This window comes from Dermacentor andersoni, chromosome 7 (genome assembly GCF_023375885.2).
Source record: "Dermacentor andersoni chromosome 7, qqDerAnde1_hic_scaffold, whole genome shotgun sequence".
In the NCBI taxonomy this organism is placed as follows: domain Eukaryota; kingdom Metazoa; phylum Arthropoda; class Arachnida; order Ixodida; family Ixodidae; genus Dermacentor; species Dermacentor andersoni.
Genome location: NC_092820.1, coordinates 120403899 through 120422865, shown reverse-complemented (window position 1 = coordinate 120422865; position 18967 = coordinate 120403899). Strand labels below are relative to the sequence as shown.

Here is an 18967-nt window from a genome sequence, read left to right as displayed (position 1 = left end):
CGGAGCGCGATAGCATTAAACGATCCCTGACTGCTTCTCACGCTTCCCAGTAAATGGAGCTTATGTAACCGTAATGTTTACCGGGAAACGCTGGCGGTGAACGCCGTGCACGAAGGCGAAGCAGCAAAGCGACCTCTTGCGTTGGCCGATACCGGAGGTAGTGCACAGTCACGCCAGAAAATTACGTCATTTTTAGGTTGATGCTATTGTTTCGCACTTTTACAATTTAAGTCTGAGAAGGTTTAACATAAAAGGCATGCGCTGTCAGTGTTTCGTTTCAAGACATTTGTTTAGTGGTGTTGTTGTGTGGCAATATAAACTGCATATAACGCCTGCCACGTAGCGAGGCGTGACATATACATATACCTAAACATACGCGGGAAGTGGCGCTTACGGGGATGCTGGCGCCGGACACCGATACCGCATGTTTTGCGACGCGGGGCCCTTAACGCTGTCGCGTTAAAATGACTTCTTTTTCTGAATACCATCACACATACTAATCAGGTCCATCTAGACTATGAAATTACGAGAAAACGAGTTTAAACGTCGCGTATCTTGCTTGGCAATTTTTATTCGCCGCTCCATTATTCTGAGTTACATTTGTTCATGTCACCCACCGTGGTTGCTCAGTGGATATGGTGTTCGGCTGCTGAGCACGAGGTCGCGGGATCGAATCCCGGCCACGGCGGCAGCATTTCGATAGGGGCGAAATGCCAAAACACCCGTGTACTTAAATTAAGGTGCATGGTAAAGAACCCCAGGTGGTCGAAATTTGCGGAGTCTTCCACTACGGCATGCCTCATAATCAGAAAGTTGTTTTGGCACGTAAAACCATAATTTTGTTTGTTCACATGCATTTTAAGCCGTAACGACATGGCGATGATATACGAAAGTTTGGCATTTGTCTAAAGTCTTGCCGGAAGTCGCGCATATAGTCACGAAATTCTAGCGCAGCATTTCTTTTTTTTGCTCTAGTTGACTAACATATGTTAATTTGTCTTCTGACAGTGAAAAGTTCGAGGAGTCGTATGGTACCGCGGAAACTGAAGCAGTTAGATATGGCGGCTAACATTTGTTACTGCTTGTACCGACTTCCCTCTTACACTGGGAACTTCAGTACATGCAAGTATCTAACGCAATACGACCTATATTAGCGCCGAGAACTCTCCAGTTGATGTTCTGAGCCTTCCGCGCCCAGCGTACCAGTCTTGTGTTCTTCGCCGACTGAGACAACACCTGTGTCGTCGACTAGGGTTACTTGTCGGTATGCGATCGTGAAATGCTGGAGTAGCGCGAACGAGAATAACGCGTGAGCGTCAGGAGCGCCGTCACTGTGTGTTCACGGGCTCTTCACATTATCTCGTGGTGGCTGTCCTACGCTAGTATTTCAAGTCAACACATATGATTAGCTACAGACATTTCCACCGACGTACGCAAAGTGACCAACGCATCAGAGCTATGACCGATACATCAGAAACAACGCAAGTGACCCACCGTGGTTGCTCAGTGGCTGTGGTGTTGGGCTGCTGAACACGAGGTCGCGGGATCGAATCCCGGCCTCGGCGGCCGCATTTCGATGGCGGCGAAATGCGAAAACAACCGTGTGCTTATATTTAGGTGCATGTTAAAGAACCCCAGGTGGTCGAAATTTCCGCAGTCCTCCACTACGGCGTGCCTCATAATCAGAAAGTGGTTTTGGCACGTAAAACCCCATAATTCATTTAACGAAAGTGTGTAATCGCGTTATCACACCCACTTGCGCGAAGTATTAGGATCTTTTTATTTTCCTAGATTTTTCTTAGAGATAATTCATCACTGACGCCTTGGTGATATGGCTGCTTCGGACGCAGGCTACGTTGCTCCACCACGACGTCAGCTTTCGCAGCCGCAGCAGTAAAAACTCCTGGCTGACCTCGAACTTGGAGTCGGTAAAACGCGACGTCAGACACGGAAAGTATGAAATGCAAACAAAAGACGAAGTAAAAGAAGACGCATATTGATGTTGTTGTCTATTCGAGTGCTGTATACGCAAAGTAACATTGATTTCCTAATCAGAATGATTTCGTTTCAGAGAAAAAAAAATGGCACTCCGACGCAGGGTTTCTTTCTGACTGTTCTTCGTATATAAAAGGTAAACAGATGTAGTTATTCTTTTTTTATTATCCTTTGGTGCTGAGTTCGCAGCCCAACGCCACCGGCTTTGACCGTCGGTGCCCGAAAACGGTCGTGGAAGTCTCGCTAAAAACCCCTTGCAGTAAATTGCAGACGTTGTTCACAAGTACAACAACTAAAAAAAATGAAAACAAAAAGCACTTTTAAATGAGAACACATGCGAAATTTCGTAAGCAGGGCGTTCCACATACGCTTGTTGTCCTAACCACAACGACTGACGTGGCTCTCGGGGCCCGCATTCGGAGAGCTCAGATGAAAGGAGGAACGCGTGGGATGATGACAACAGTCTTTTCACTGACGCCCTAATATCTTGTGGAATTGCGACGAATCATGGAGGAAGCATGCTTGTCGAATTCGCCATATCCCCTATTGCACACCACACAACCATTGTCGGAGAAATATAAAGCAAAACATGGTATTAAAAAGATTGACCCGCGAGACGCTGTTGATATAGCCACTCACGTGCGCAGGTTTCCAGACATTGTTTGCGTGATGTGAAGCTGTTATTGTTTCCATCAGACATTGACCGAAGGAACTTGACGCATTTACCTGTACCTTGGTCGTAACCGTAACGGAATTGAGCTTTGTCGCTATAGAGATGTCCTTCTTGCGTAATTGCTTTGATAGGCAGAACACACGGGTTTTTAACGAATTCTGAAAAAGAGCCGTTATAAGCACGCTAAGCAGGAAACAAAGCACAAAGTACACAGAAGACCAAATATGCCGTCGGTTGGGTTAGGTGTGTAACATCCAGACTTACTCGATTGAAGGGGCGGGAATTGCACCTTAGCTAAAGCATTCGAACGAGATGAGTTGGAACTCGGCAAAAACGTGAATCCTGGTTCCATGTATAGGTGGAACTTATACGGCTGGTGATGTTGCAATACAGTTGCCATTTGCTTGGGGATGAAGGCCGATTCAAGGTTATAGATATGCGAGTTTCAACATGACAGATTGATCGTCCACTGCGCGAAAATATTAGGTTGTTGGTGTGTTACGGTTATGATGTTTGTGTGGAAAGAATATCCTTAAAATGTGCAATTAAAGATGTTCGAATGTATTTCTATGCAATAACTTCTTTGTGGCCCCTTCGGCAGCGGTAAATACTTTCGCTGTGTAAAATGATGTGTGCTGAATTTTGATAAAAGATCCCGCCTACTAGTTTGTTGGCAGCACATGTTGTCGAAGTGCGTTTAAGCGCCGAAATAAATGGGTAGTTTTATCCAAAAGAGGAAGCATTGAACAAGACAAAATTGGGCGGGTGATTAAACTTCCAGTTGAACACGATGAAAGACGGAAGTCTTTCTGGGCGAGTTGGGGTGGAGGTAGGGCCGGGGTGACTGCGCACGACACTCGATTTCGTCACATCTCGTGCAGGCAGGGGGGGGGGGAGGGGTAGGAGGAGCGTTGGGGTCCTAAATTTGTGGACTGCACTATCTTCGGGATGGGCACACATTTCTGAGACTGCGCTATTTTCGGGATCGACCTGCACTTTGATGCGTTTCATGGCGGGTTAGTTAATTTTAAATAATTTCCAGCATTTCGTATGCCAAAACTGCAATCTCATTAAGAGGTAGCTGTGTTGGGAGGAAAGTGCCGGTGGCATAGTAGTTAAAATATGGGTTTCCGGGCTAAAGTATTTATGTTCGAATCAAGCCGTTGGATAATTTTACTAATCTATTTATTTAGAAAAGTGGCAGTTTCGCCCCAAGGGCTAAGCACTGACTGTGACAGCCAACCTTAGCGTTCTGCTCGGGTTCCTCGGTCGTTGTTATATGTATAGAAAATATCGCGGGGTGTCCTGTCGTTTTTCAGGTTCTTTTTCTTTCTTGCCTCCGCTCAGCCGCCGCCGTCGCGCATGCGTGGAGGCGAGCGCCATGTGGTCGCATCGATGTTTCCTTACCTTTGCATTGTTCGTAACAGTCGTTGATATCATTGAAGGAACTTTCCCCACGGCGGCATGTAAGGTAGTATTCGCAAGTCCGATTGTCTGGGTTGAAGCGCACTTTTAATTCTCGTCGAGAGCGGCACCTTCTTTCAGTTTGGTTATTTGTGCATAAGCCGGTAATAAGGTCTGCAAGAAACAGGTTTTAAGGCAGGAGTCAAAACATTTTTTTGCCGGCCATATGTAGCCTAGATAGAGTGTAAGTGTACACTTGGCGGGTTTTGCCACGCGGAGCATGAAAACACAGTAATGACAAAACTACTCCGCAATCCAGCGCACCACGCGCACCCTTGGCGCAACAAGTTTTGTAACGCACGAGCCTTCTATCGAACACGTCTTCCAGCTCATAATCTCTGAAAATACAACTGCAACTGTAAAAATGTGGGCGCCTAATACGCCTCTTGTACAGTACGTACCAACTTTCTTTACGCCCTTTCAGCTAGGTTATCAAATGCAAGAGACGCCAAGTTCCACACCGACGGATGCGAACTCTGGGTGCGACTGCGCGAGAGCGCAACAGAGGGCCTTAAGATGTTTGAATGTACGATATCTTTTTTATTGTTATGTATGAAATCAGACCAATAGCTTTTAGTGTTAGGTTAGCAACATGTGACACTTGCAAATGAAAACAAACTTGCAGTTGACCTGAACAGTAAGATTTCGTACGTGATAAACGCACTGTAGTTTTCCCCAAGAAACATAACAGCCAAATGATAAACAATCAAGCTTTACACCAAATGCAACCAAATGCACGATTGAGAGGGCGTTGCTGTGCAGTAGCCGACGTTCCAGTACAGTTGCAATCTTTCTGAACAATATTAGGTTGTCAACAAATGATAAAGCCTTTAGTTCTCTAAGCGTAATTGCGAGCTAATATCCAAAGCTAAAAACATTAGTAAGCCAATGCCAGAACCAACAGGACATCCGGAAACACTTATACGATTCATGGAAGCACTACAAAACTTCACCTGGTTTCGACGCGATCTTTGAGGTAACTTTAAAACCTATGCACAATAACGTGAGAATAACCTGTGTCGCTTTAGTGTAAGCAACAGTAATGTAGCGTGAGAACAAGGGGAAACCAGTGGCTCGAGTTTTCTCGACAATGACCACATAAAGCCAACAGACAATGTATGTAGGAATGTAGAAAATAATGAAGGGAAATGAAAGTGAGCGAAAAGATAACGACGCTAATGGGAGCCGAACCCACAACCTCCGCATTGCGCGTGCGTTGCATTACCAATTGCGCTACGGCGACGGCCATCAATTCGTCCACTAACTAGAGTATTTATGTTTACTAGGTCTAGTCCTAAGAGTGTTAGGCAGCGCCACTCAGAACCATGGTGAGCGAATGTGGAACAATATGTTTAGCCCAATGGCGTCACGTACCACGTGATCCTTTAGGAGAGCAGGCACGTGCATAATAAACCGCGCATGCTACGTAATGACATCGAGGCTGCCAGATTCGAGACCCTCGCAATGAATAAGCGAGCGAAATGCATTGGCACCAATTCGCGATTGAGGCCTGAAAACGTCGTTTTCCGATAAAATTTATTTCGCCTTCATTCCGATCTGTTATGAACCCGTATGAACCGATTCGAACTATTACGCTTTTTCTCCGCGACTGAACCTGAGCCGAAGCACTAGTTATGGATTAATGTGCACCCGAATCCGAACTGAACCCCGATACATTTCGGTTCGACACACTGTATGGCAGTCAGATCAACAGTGTTTTTCAACCGTCACGGGCGCTGCAGAGACAGATACAGTGACGCGCGCACTCGCACGCACAGAAACCACCAACGTCACGTCACGCGCGCTGAAGAGAAGGAGGCGCAAACGCGCGCACTCATGCAAGCAACTCTCAACCGTCGCAGGCTTCTCGGCGTTCTTTTGTCGTCTGGGCTTTCGTCATGATTTTCGCCATGATCGCCGTCTGCTGGAAGGTCTAGCGCCCCCTATGCGCGGCACGGTCCGGGGTACGGCGCGCGTGTTCCGAACGCCCAGCTTTCTATTTCACTATGTGAGACAAAAGAATAAAAGTTGACTGTATACGTGATTCCGGTGTCACTCTTCAGGGGTCCTGCCGAACCCGAGAACCCGCATTCTCCAAAAGCTTTAGCGCTTCACTAAGTCTCGGTTACTGGTCCAACGCCTTTCCAGTGTGTCTGAATCATCTAGGCTTTTTTATTGCTGCAAAATGCGGTGCAATACTAGAAGAGAGTCGTATTTAGGACGAAAATTTGTTGTGACCCTTATTTTCCACTGGTACAAGATCTAAGAGAAGAATTAGCTCAGATAAGAATTTATAAATTTAGATATGTATAGATATGTATAATAAGCATATATATATATATTTCACGGCAACATTTAAAATGTCGATAAAATTCAGCTTTCGGCTTCATTAGGCCGAATCATTGTGGCCGAAATTCATACCTATTTCTAGGAATATTTGCAACATCTTTTCGCTAGTTCTCCGTATAAGACCAGTGGAATATTTCGTCGCACGGAAATCCCTATCGACGCATTCAAAGCTACCTTCTACTGCAGCAGCGTGCAGCAAAAGTTCATTTAAAAACGCGTCTCCTACCATGCAGGCTATTGTCGGGCACGGAAATGAAGCGGCCTGGGGAGACTCAATGATCTTCACTTCAGCGACCTTTCTTGTAGGCGAAAATGCCTAGCTGTACCGCACCTTTTGCAAGCACCCTTTATGTATCCGTTCTAGTAATTCAGTCGCTAGCACCAAGATGCAGTTCATTGCTTTTCGGCGTTAAAATGTACCAGTTCCTCATCAGAAGAGAGAATTTCAACCTCAGAGTTAAGAATAGATGTATTTCATTTTCTACCCGTTTTTGGCAGTTATTTACCATTGGATGCTTTTTGGCTTAAACAAAGCAGTCTGTCATAGAGATGCAGAAATTCTCAAAGAAGCGTACGTCGTAGTTCAAATACCTTGTAAAAATTCACCGACGATTACGGTACACCCTAATGCGAAATTTGAGTGCTGCTGTATTCGCGTTTTTATATCGCGATGCATTGGATGGCGGGGACAATCTGTCTCGGGCGGCACATTGCAAACGGAGTGTAGTCTAGCGTGATTGCCTGGCTAATCCGAAGGTCACGAGCCGCAACGTGTCGGTGACGCGTGGGAGCGATTCACAGCAGCCGCCGCAGATAGATAGCCCGGACGAAGCGCCCTACTCTGGCGCCATCTCGTAGCCACCATTGCCGCAAAGCCCCTCTTGCTCCGCAGTACGCTTTTCTTCTGTCGCTTTCGCCATACCCCCCTCCTCCGCGTTCCTCCTCGCTCTCTCTTCGCTTTCGGCGCTTTCATCTGCCGCTGCGTTCAGCGTTCGCTCTTTCGTGCTTAGTTGTGCTCGTTCGCTCGGTTACGCCGACGCTGTCCGAAGGAACGGGTACCTAAGAGTTGCGCTCGATAATGTGCTGCCCTTGTGTTGAGTTTACCAATGCATTGCACGTTTGAATGCAGCGTCAGAATAACATTAAAAGATGGTGATGCGGAGATATTGGTGGGTTATAGGTTGGCCATTGCCTTGCTGAACGCAGCGCACTTGTGGACACAAGAATGATCGCCAAAAGAGAAAAAAACCCGCGCCCATGGCTCTCTCTCTTGGTGTTAATTACAAAAGCAAGCCGTACTGAAGACAGCGCTATGATTTCTCACGCTAATGTGTTCTGCAAAAGAGCAACCAGAATACACTCGCCTAAAAATGTGCCCGAAATGAGTTGCGTTCGCGTCTCTTTTACAGGAGGACCTGCGAAAGGAATTGCCCCTACAGGCACACATTTCGCGTTTCTTACCTTCCGTGTCATTTTTGTTAACCCTAAGTGTTTCAATCTCAAGGTAAAACGCACAGAGTGCATAAATTTCTTCTCAAAGTTGTCGTGAAGCTCTCGTTTAGTACTTTCGGAATATGTGTCACATACGTTTCGAGCAAAGTTTACATAAACCTCCAACTGTGCACTTCGGAATCGGGGAGCCCACGTGAACGCTTGTTCTATGTGAGCATACTCTCGCACAATTACCGATAAGCGGTCACGAACACTGGTGCCCTTGCCAGGCTGCGTAAAACTGAAAAATACAAATTGAAAGAATGCCTAGAGCTTTAGAAAAAAAGAACGTAAAACGATCTCTTTAAGCTTCGTTGCTGAACGCTATAATGCTTTAACTTACCTGCGGTGGTAATGAGTATAGCCAGCAGAAATAGATCCATTTTCTAACCGCACGAGTATCACGTTCTCTTCATAGAAATGGAAAGTCATGGTTTTACAGCTGCATTTAAAGAATGCACTATAGAGACTTCTTCCGCAGAAGGCAGGCAACGGCAGCCTTTTAGTAAAAACCAGTGACACTCCATTCGACTGACTTTTTATAAAAAAATTATTTGACTGGCCTGAGGAATTGAGGTCAACGAAAAAATAAAACCGAGAACATGCTGTGCATGTGAACGCGGGCGCAGGGATATGCAAGTGGCCGATGAACCTTGTAGGAACAACAGCCGACAACCCGGAGGAAAAAGGATGTGACGCTGACAGGCTCTCTTTTATCACCTTGCCATTTCCTAACATTTGCAACCAAAGGCTTCATTCCTCGTTTGACTGAGAAATGACTACAGGCATACAGTGGCTGCTTAACAAGAATGATTCCTGTCCTATTGTTGAAGCAATGGAATCTCCAAAATAGACGTACGTTAAGGAAATACGAGCAAAAACGTCGAGCAGAAAGTTTGGAAGTATGATTATCAAAGTCTAGCAATAGTCACCCACAGAAAACTAGAGACGTTAAATCGCCACGTCCTATGAGTGATGATGGGACTTTCACCTTTTGCCCCACTTGAATATCGGTACTGCGGGACAAAGTTGAATATACTCGAACAACGGCCACCACGTTGTATGAGGCTCTAATGTAATGTCTTACCAGCAGTACAGCTGGCCGCTGGATACTTGCGGACATGAGTTACGATGCCGTAGATGTGCCCGACCACCTTATTTCCCATCCGCTTCATGGGAAACTCTTAATGTGTGTATAACCGCTTGCAACCATGCAGGGGCGCCGCCATGAGTGGGGGGGGGGGGGGTCTAATAGAGCTTCAGCCCCCTCCTAAAGTTTTTCGTGCTGCCATGCACCGCCGACCAAAACAACCCCCGGCACAGGAAATCATTCTTGATTTTGCCTATAAAGTCTTTTTAACGCTCAAAAGAACACGGAAGCGCGAACATTGCGAACTCGGCCTGGATTTTGTGGCAAAGCCCATGCACCTGGATTCACATAACGCAAGGAGCCCCGTCCGAGCACAAAGCTTCCAGGGCGTTCTCATGGTGAGCGGGTTCGTCGCGGCATCTGGCGGAGGCCGTGGAATCTACGGAGCGCATGGATTTGAATTTCGAATATTTATGGGCATAAAGTTCTCATAAATTTTTTATGCAAAAGGTGCATTGGCATTTCCAAAAGTTCGGGTTTAGATTTTCAGTTCCGGAACATTGTGGGTGTATTGTTCTTATAAACACTTGGCGCCAAAGGTGCATTGACCTTTCTAATGTCGTATATCAGACCCAACAACGAGACAAGCCAAATCCACGCAGTGTCAGACAAGTTTACAAAGCGCGCAGGAGGTCCAAAGAGACGAAGCGTTGTGGTGGTTTATTTGTGCCATCATGTCACAGAAAAGAATATGCACATTGTTTTTCACTTGCGTCAGAGCATCCATGTCAAGACAACAGAGCCAGCAAAGTTAACTACGTTCTTATTTATTTTTTCTACGTCTACTTTTATTCGTGAAGACACATAGAGCCTCTTCAATTTTATTGTTCTTGCTACTCGCGGACTGCCAGACCCAGCCGAAGGGCATAGGGGATTGCTGCGCCGACCATCGCTTGGCGCTTTTCCGTGCGCGTTAGCTTTTCTCTGGCCGAGTGGATTTTGTCCTGGCCGAGGTTTGGACGCTTTCTGGCTAGCAGAAGAGAAAAAAGCAACAATGGTCGCTCGCCGCCCTCTCCGCGGAGGCTCGACGGATTGCAACGTGTTCGCTTGAGCGCAACCTCTCCGTTAAGTCCTGTCTCGCCGGTGTAGGATACCGAGCAGCATGCGTACGGTTCCCTATGGGCCAAGCGTCTCACGTTTTTCTCGATATTCCTTTGGTAGCAATATTAGGTGCCCAAAGAAGGCATTCGATTGTGGCCAGCATGCTTACCTTTGCGTTTTTTTTTTCATTTCAGTGCCCCCGCACCACAAAAGAAAAAAATACATTGCGGCGGAGCGAATTGTCGCATGGTGAAAGTTGAGTTTTGTTACTCGTCAGGGGAAGGTAATGGGCTGAGCCACGAGACCCTTCAGTTGCCGGATACTCTTATGTTTTGCTATAGCAATTATATGGACACTCCAGGCGCATTCCTGCCGTCGCCGTCATGTACCGTATAAAGTCCAAGAACGATAACATCGTGACCACAGGCCGCATGCTTTATGTGTGAGTGAAAGCGTAAGGGGGGTGGGGGGGGGGCATTCGTGAGCCGACGATGGTGTACGCAAGGAAGAAAAGCGGGAAGGAAGCGCGCCGCCTTCCGTCGTGCGCGATGCATCACGGGGAGTGGCGACAGGGGGGCCGGACCTTAGTATTCTGTGGTTTGTAAATGTGTGATTGCGCAACGTGTTTATTTGCCTCGTTTGACGCATTATATGCAGTGACTTTTGGTTACATACGTAGAATAATTGGAGACTTATACGCATGTTTAAATGGGTTGTTGCGGGGTTTTGTGTATACGTGCAGTGAACTTTATCCAGTGGGATTTCTATTACGGTTTTTAAAGCTGTATCTTTGCATTTGTGTATTCCATTGTATCTTTGTATTGCTAATGTACTCGTATAATGTGCAAATGCTTCCTTTTTGTATGTGCTCTGTGTAGCGACTATATTTCCCGTGTGATTACTCACAATACACGACCGGTGGTAGCATGCTACTGCGCAATACATTAGAACAACATACAGTGTCATTGAGCTTTTTCTCTGGCCATCACATATGTACAAACAGGTTCTTGAATGACAGCTTAATTAAAATATTTGTCCTGAAATTGTTCATTTCATGGCCTTTACATTTATCATATCAGCAGCATGCACTGCCTTGCTGGTTTCGAACTGATATAGATCTAAACTCCGTGTGATATATTCTTTACTTATCAAATGGGCAGAAAAGACTGCAGCATTGGTATCAGTAACTTCGGGCCCAATATTTGGGACGTACGAGTTTATTGTACGAAAAAATACATATTTCACTTGTCTTGACAGTGCGTAGCGTTCAAGAATTTGTTGAGCATCTTTGGCAGTGGCAATGCAGTTATCATTCCTGTATTTTATCCCTCGACAAATTCTATAAGGAGGAGGCCGAGCTGCAACGTCGACGAGTAGCAATGCGCTTTCTTGACCGCAAGCTGCCGAGAAGACGACGCATCCATCTTACACAGCAATGAGTGCCCGGACATTCAGTGAGCGAACAGATACGCTAGACTAGCCAGAGGCAAGTAGTGAAGATATCCTGGCACCAGGTTCTGGATCCAGGTTCACGTTTGCATCCTCAACTTTTTCCCACCGGCTTCGACGAGGAAATAATACTGGAAGAGGACTGTGACTACGAAGCGGCACTCAAGGCAAAACAAGGCACCAGAAGAACTTACGTCGACTCATTCGTCCCTGAGGAAAGAAATACCATTCTTCAAGGTTTTGGCTATGGTATTGCTTGCTATGCAGCAGGGCAAATATAACTCTCACGCCGGTGTGACTGGCTCAGTTTGCCCGTTCCCCGCAGGGGCGTCTGCGGCAGCAGGCGTTTGGGGTGTTGCGACACCACGTGCCGGAGCACACGAGCATTGGCCCCTCCCGCATATAACCGTGGGCGGCTTAGCCGTGTTTGGGGAAAGGGGGATCCGGGGGGTGTGGTGTCATCTCGGAAGAAGACCTTCTCGAACTTAGCGAAGGTGAATTACTAAAAGGATGGCAAGAACAGAACGTCGTTAAGGTACAAAGGATCAAAATAAGGCGAGATGACAAGGAAATACCAACTACGCATATAATCATCACTTTTTGAACTAGCAACTTACCATACTCAATAGAAACAGAATACTGGAAACTCCGTGCAAGGCCACACATTCCTAACCTACGCCGATGCTTCAAGTGTCAGCGGTTCGGGCACGGATCGCAAAGCTGCCGAGGGTGCACTACTTGTGCAAGATGTGCATGAAACGAGCACTCGACCGACACTTGCACTTCCACGACCAGTTGCGCTAACTGTGAAGGGGATCACCTCGCGTCTTGCCCATCCTGGCAAAAAGAAAAAAAAAACAAATAATCAAAATCAAAGTTAAACTGAACCTTTCCTACCAAGAGGCGTGCAAACGCTTCCCCATGAGCCAGTCTACGCCATCCTACAGCGACGTGGCGCGCTGGGGGGCAGCGCTACATCATTCGGCGGCCCCTCAAGTCACACGGAGTGTGACCGCGGTGACGCAAGCAATCATAATCCCTAATCTGAAAGGGGGCAAGAACCCATCTTTGGCCAGCAGCTGTAGGCCTATAGCTCTAACATGCTGCCTATGTAAAATCTTTCAGAAAATTACTAACCGACGTCTGGTCCATTTTCTTGAAAGCAACAAGATACTACATCCCTTGCAGTGCGGCTTCAGGGAACGTAGATCCATTACAGATCAACTTGTTCGCATCGAGACAAATATCCGTGATGTCTTCGTGCACAAACACTTTTTGTTATCAGTATTTTTAGACATGGAGAAAGCATGTGCCACTACTTGGCGTTTCGGAATCCCTCGTGATCTAGCTGGAATGGGCGATCTAGGCAACTTGCTAAACTTGATTCAATGTTATCAGTACCACCGCACATTTCATGTTCGGTTTGGTAACGTCCTGTCTCGTCTATTTACTCAGGAGACTGGTGTGCCACAAGGTGGAGTGTTGAGCTGTACTTTATTCCTTGTGAAAATGAATTCACTCCATGCTATCATACCACGTACAGTGTTTTATTCCGTATACGTGGGTGATATCCAAATAGGTTAGAAGTCAGGTAATCTTAGTATCTGCGAGCGACAAGTGCAGCTTGGCCTGAATAAATTGTCTAAGTGGGCAGACGAGAACGGCTTTAAACCAAACCCACAAATACGTACCTGCATTCTCTTCTCCAATAAGAGAGGTGTAATAACGGAGCCCGTTATTGATCTTAATGGGAACGGCTATTTGTGAGTCATGAACATAAATTTTTAGGCTTCATTTTAGATTCTAAACTTTTATCCCACACTTAAAATATTCGAAAATGAAGTGCTTGAGGACAATGAATCTACTGAAGCTCTTGTCCCGCACACCTTGGAGAAGTGACAGAACAGGCCTCTTGAGCTTGTACATAAGTCTTATACGGTCACAACTTAACTATGGAGCCATTGTATATAATTCTGCCACGCCTAGTGCTTTGAAGATGCTCGATTCCGTCCACCACTTGGGTATCCGTCTTGCTACTGGTGCGTTCAGGACAAGCCCCGTAGAAAGCCTGTATGCTGAATTCAACGAATAGTCTCTACATCATCAATGAACATATTTAAGGTTCTCTTATGCCCTGAAGGTGAAATCAGATTTGCGTCATCCATGCCATTCAGTTTTTCACGATCTGTCTACGGCCAGGCTTTTCCGTAACCGCCCAGGCACTAGACCTCTGTCCCTTCGTTTGGAAGCATTGTCCGAAGAATCAGGTGCGCCGATTTTGAAGAATGTCATAATGGCAACTACGCGGTTTCCACCGCCGTCGGAGTGGAAGTCTACCGAATGTGACGTCTCGTTTTCAGAAATATCAAAACGAGCACCTGAGGCACACATACGGTCACATTTTCTTGAGCTTCAGGATAAATATTATTGTGCTGAATTCTATACAGATGCCTCTAAGTCTTCTTCTGGTGTTACTTACGCAGCACTAGGACCAGCATTCTTAATATCCGGTACATTGAACCCACATACATGTATCTTTACAGCGGAAGCATATGCAATACTCTCAGCAGTGAAGCAGATCAGGCGAACGAATCTTACTAGGGCTATAGTACTCACAGGCTCATTGAGTGTAGTGCGAGCCCTTATGAACGTACGCAAACATAAAAACACTGTCTTTAATGAACTGTATACATTGCTACGCTCAGATTATAGTGCTAAACAAGTGATCATCCTATGCTGGGGAACCTGGCCACTGTGGCATAAAGGGAAACGAAGCTGCTGACGAGAAAGCTACTTCAGTAGCTTTTAGTGACACGGACATAAACATACCCATCCCAGCCACCGATCTTAAAGCATACCTGCGTCACAAGCTCAAAATCCATTGGCAGCAACAGTGGAATGCTGAGATATCAAATAAAGTGCACTTGATAAAACGCAAATTAGCATATTGGGTACCGGAGAGAACATCATGATGTAACGAAGTGCTCCTTTGCCGATTAAGAATAGGACACACTTACGGCACTCACTCTTACCTCTTGACTGGGAGGTAACCTCCCACTTGTGGTAAGTGCGGCCAAAATCTCACAGTCCTGCACGTTCTTATTCAATGCCCTGCAATTGAAGCACAGAGAAAAAATATTTCATTTCCGCATATCGCGAAAATATTCCTCTTCACCCGAAATGTTTTCTCTGCAATGAACCACTTTTTAATCCGAAACTAGTTTTAGAGTTTTTAGCTGAAACAGACACTCTCGAAATCATTTGGCAAGGAAATTTTTAGCTCACGTATAACAGCCCTGTACTCAAAGGCTTTCTTGAAGCTAAAGTGTCAATGTTATGTTTTTATTGCATCATGCTTTTAACGAAACCCCATTACCATAGCCCACAGCCAGTGGCGTAGCCAGAAATTTCGTTGGGGGGGGGGGGCTCACGTTGCAGGTGGACCTCCTCCTTAAGAGGAAACATTAGGTTGGATGCTCCTATCTAAATACATGTAGGAGGAGAATTCGTATTTCTCGGCAACCACTGTACCAAATTTGACGAGGTTTGTTGCATTAAAAAAAAAAAGAACTTTAATTCTAGTGGCTGTTTGTTTCGAATTTTCGATTGAGGTCGTCAATATTTTATTGAAAAGTGGCAAAAATCGAAAATTTTCAGAAAACGAGACAGTTAAGTATACAACTCTGTAAATCAGCAATGATAATTGATATCAAAATTCTGTGAATTGCACATAATAGTACATCTACAGCGGACAAAATTGATATGTTACACATGAGTCTCAAAAAATTAAGTATTATGGAAATACGGCTTTTGCAGAACCCTTGTACATAACATAACCAATTCACGAAAGATACACATTGACATATCGAATTTGTCCGCTTTGAATGGTGTAATGGATGCCATTTACAGAAACGCGATATCTGTTCTTGATGCATAGCTATTATTTTAAACTTCGTGCTTCTATTTCTTTCGCACTTTCGAATTTTTCTAAATATTTTAAACAGAGTTCAGGCCCTAAATCGAAAGTCTGCTTCCAACAGACACTAGAATTTAGCATACTCTCTCAAATGCAACAAATTTCATTAAAAGCGATTTAGGAGTTATTTCAGGCAACCGTTTCTGCCGTTTTACATGTATCTGAATAGGCCACGTCGGAGTTGGGCCCGAGCTAGAGTTTTCTTTTAAACAATTGCCTAGGGATCAAATAAACGAATAATAACTGCATTGTCATTGCCAAAGATGCTGCAAACGAATTGTTGAACGCTACGCACTGTTAATACAAGTAAAATATGTATTTTTTCATAAAAGAATGTACTCGTAGTGCCAAAAATTGTGCCCAACATAACTGATGTCAATGCTTCCATGTATTTTGTCTATTTAATAAGTAAAGATAATATCACACGAACTTCAGAACTACATCAGTTCGAAGCCAGCAAAGCAGTGCATGCTGCTGATATGAAAAATGTAAAGGCCATAAGATGAACAAGTTGAAGACAAATATGTTAATGACACTTTGTCATTCAAGATCCTTGTTTACATTCTTGTACATATGCAACAGCCAGTGAAAAATCTCAATGACGCTGCCATTTGTTCCAATGTGTTACGCAGCAGCAGCTGTCACCGGTCGTGTATCCTGAGTAATTGCACCGAAATTATAGTCGCAACAGAGACCACGTATAAAAAGCATGAGTTCTGCATAATATACGAGGGCGAGTCAAATGAAAGTGAGCTAATGCGAATATATAACAAACGGGGTACTTTAATTAAAAGTAGCCCCCATGAGCATTTAGACATTTGTTCCGATGACTAAAGAGTCGCGCAATTCCCGTCTCGTAAAGCTCCTTGGGTCGCTCCTTCAAAACGTCTGCAACTGACTTTCACGACATCGTCCGAGACGAATCTAGTTCCTTTGAGCTGTTTTTTCGGTTGCCGCAAAATGTGGGAGTCGCAAGGCGACAGGTCTGAGCTGTATGGCGGATGTTGCAGCGTTTCCCGCTTGAACTTTGCCAGCTTTATATTAACCACATCAGCGACGTGGGAACGGGCATTGTCGTGGAACAAAATGACCCCATTCGTCAATATTCCACGTAGTTTCCTCTTGATTGCGACACGCAGCCGATCCGGCGTTTCACAATATCGGAAACAATTGATAGTCTCTCAAGATTTAGAAAATTCTATCAGTAATGGCCCCCGACGATCGAAAAATAAAAGTCAACAACACCTTACTGGCGGAAATGCCGGCCTTTGGTTTCTTTGGGGAAGGGGAATTTGAATGTTTCCATTGTAAGCATTGCTGTCGTGTTTCAGGCTCTTAGTAGTGGCATGATGGTTCGTCTCCAATCACAATTGCAGACCAGAAATAGTCACCTTTATTGTGATACCGGATCAGATGAGTAAACGCAGCGCTGATCTTCTCCGTATTCTGGTGGTGGTTCAAAATCTTGTTCATCCATTGCGCACACAAGAACCGATAACCGAGGTGTTCATGAATTATGGCGTGAACCAAACCGTGACTGATGTTCACACGCTCTGCCAGTTCATCGATGCTTATCCTCCGTTCTTGTCTCATCAGCTCATCAACTTTTGCAATTTTGTTAGGGGTGATTGCACGATGGCTTTGGCCCGGTCTGGGATCGTCTTTGCAAATTTCACGTCCTTCTTTGAACCCGTTTGTTCCAACGCTTCACAGTGGCCAATGAAATGCAATGTTCCATGTACACGGCAGCCATACGGTGACTAATTTCCTTTTGGGAAACACCTTCAGCTGTCAAAACCTGACGGCACCACGCTGCTCAACTTCTGGAGAGTCCATTACGGCACGCAACCATGTTCAACCCAGTGCATGAGAGCATTAAAGAACATTTATCTTCACACCTGCGTGTCACTTTTGTAAATGAGAGATGCCTGTACGCTACGCGCAGGCCTTGCAGATAATGAACAGAACCACAATTGTGCAGGGTGGGTAGGCTCACTTTCATTTGACTCGCCCTGGTACATTAGAAATGCGAAGAAGCAATGGAATATACAAATGCGAAGATACAGCTTGATAAAGGGCAAAAAGTGCCACTGGAAACGAAGTTCACTGCACGTATACACAAAACCTCGCAACAAGATATTTAAACATACGTATAAATAAGTCTCCAATAAATCTACGTATCTAAGAAAAAGTCACGGTATATAATAAGGCAAATAAGGCAAATAAACATGTTGCGCAATCACAGATTCACACAATCCTACATCCTGCCCCCATTCCATCCACTCCCCCCGATGTATCGCGCGCGACGGAAGGCGGCGCGCCTGCTCCTCACTTTTCTCCCTTGCGCCCACAAGACTGAGCGACTATCGTCGGCTCACCCATTTCCCCCCACCCCCCACACGCTTTCACTCGCACATACAGCTTGCGGCGCGGGGTTAGATGTTATAGCACTTGGACTTTATGCGGAACATGACGGCGACGGCAGGAATGCGCCTAGAGTGTCCATATAGTTGCTATCGCAATAATATAATAAGAGTATCCGGCAGCTTAAGCGTCCAATGGCCCATTAATTTCCGCAAAAGAAATAACAAAATAGCACTTTCGCCATACGACAATTTGCTGCACCGCAACAACGCTTCTTTTTTCGTTTTGTGGTGCGGGGGCACCGTAATGAAAAAAAGAACGCAAAGTATGTTGGTCACAATAGACTGCCTACTTTGGGCAACTGATGGCTATTAAAGGAATATCGAAGAAAACATGAGACGCTTGGTCCACCAAGAACCAGGCGCATACTGCTCGGCATCCTACACCGGCGAGACAAGACTTTCTGGAGAGGTTGCGCTCAGGCGAACGCGGTGCAATCCGTCGAGTCCCCACAGTGATGGCGGCTAGCGACCATTGTTTCTTTTTCTCGTCTGCTAGCTATAAAGCGTCCAAAGCTCTGCCAGGCGAAAATACACTCGGCCAGAGAAAACCGAACGCGCACCGAAGTGCGCCGCGCGGTGGTCGGGGCAACACGAGAAAAACGCATGCGCTCTGGCTGGCCTCGCGATTAAAAGTCAAAGTAGAAAAAAACTAAATAAGAACGTAGTTGTTTTGGCTGGCTTTAGTGTCTTCACTGGATGCTTTGGCGCAGGTGAAAAAAAAATGATATTTTTTTATGTGACGTGATGGCACGAATGAACCACCACAACGCTTCGTCTCATCGGCCTCGCTTCGGGCTTTGTCAACTTGTCTGATAGCGTGTTGATTTGGTTTGTCTCATTGTATGGCCCGATTTGCGACTTTGGAAAAGTCAATGCACCTTTGGCGTCAAATATTTGTGGGAGCATTAAACTTACAAAGTTCCGCAATTGAAAATCTAAAGCACACGTTTGGA

The 18967-nt window shown here is 45.5% G+C and overlaps 1 long non-coding RNA gene across 3 annotated transcripts in view; it reads right to left on the bottom strand.

The window, feature by feature from the left end:
- The window catches only part of LOC129385638 (uncharacterized), a 28139-nt gene that overhangs the window by 806 nt on the left and 8366 nt on the right, over positions 1-18967 (bottom strand). Inside the window, exons 4-7 of one of the 3 annotated variants that reach the window (XR_008613117.1) lie at positions 14645-14723; positions 12286-12449; positions 4076-4246; positions 2635-2826 (exon numbers count right to left, since the gene is read on the bottom strand). This is a non-coding gene — a long non-coding RNA (uncharacterized lncRNA). The remainder of the gene's footprint in view (positions 1-2634; positions 2827-4075; positions 4247-12285; positions 12450-14644; positions 14724-18967) is intronic. The other 2 variants (XR_008613115.1, XR_008613116.1) reach the window with 2 other exon arrangements.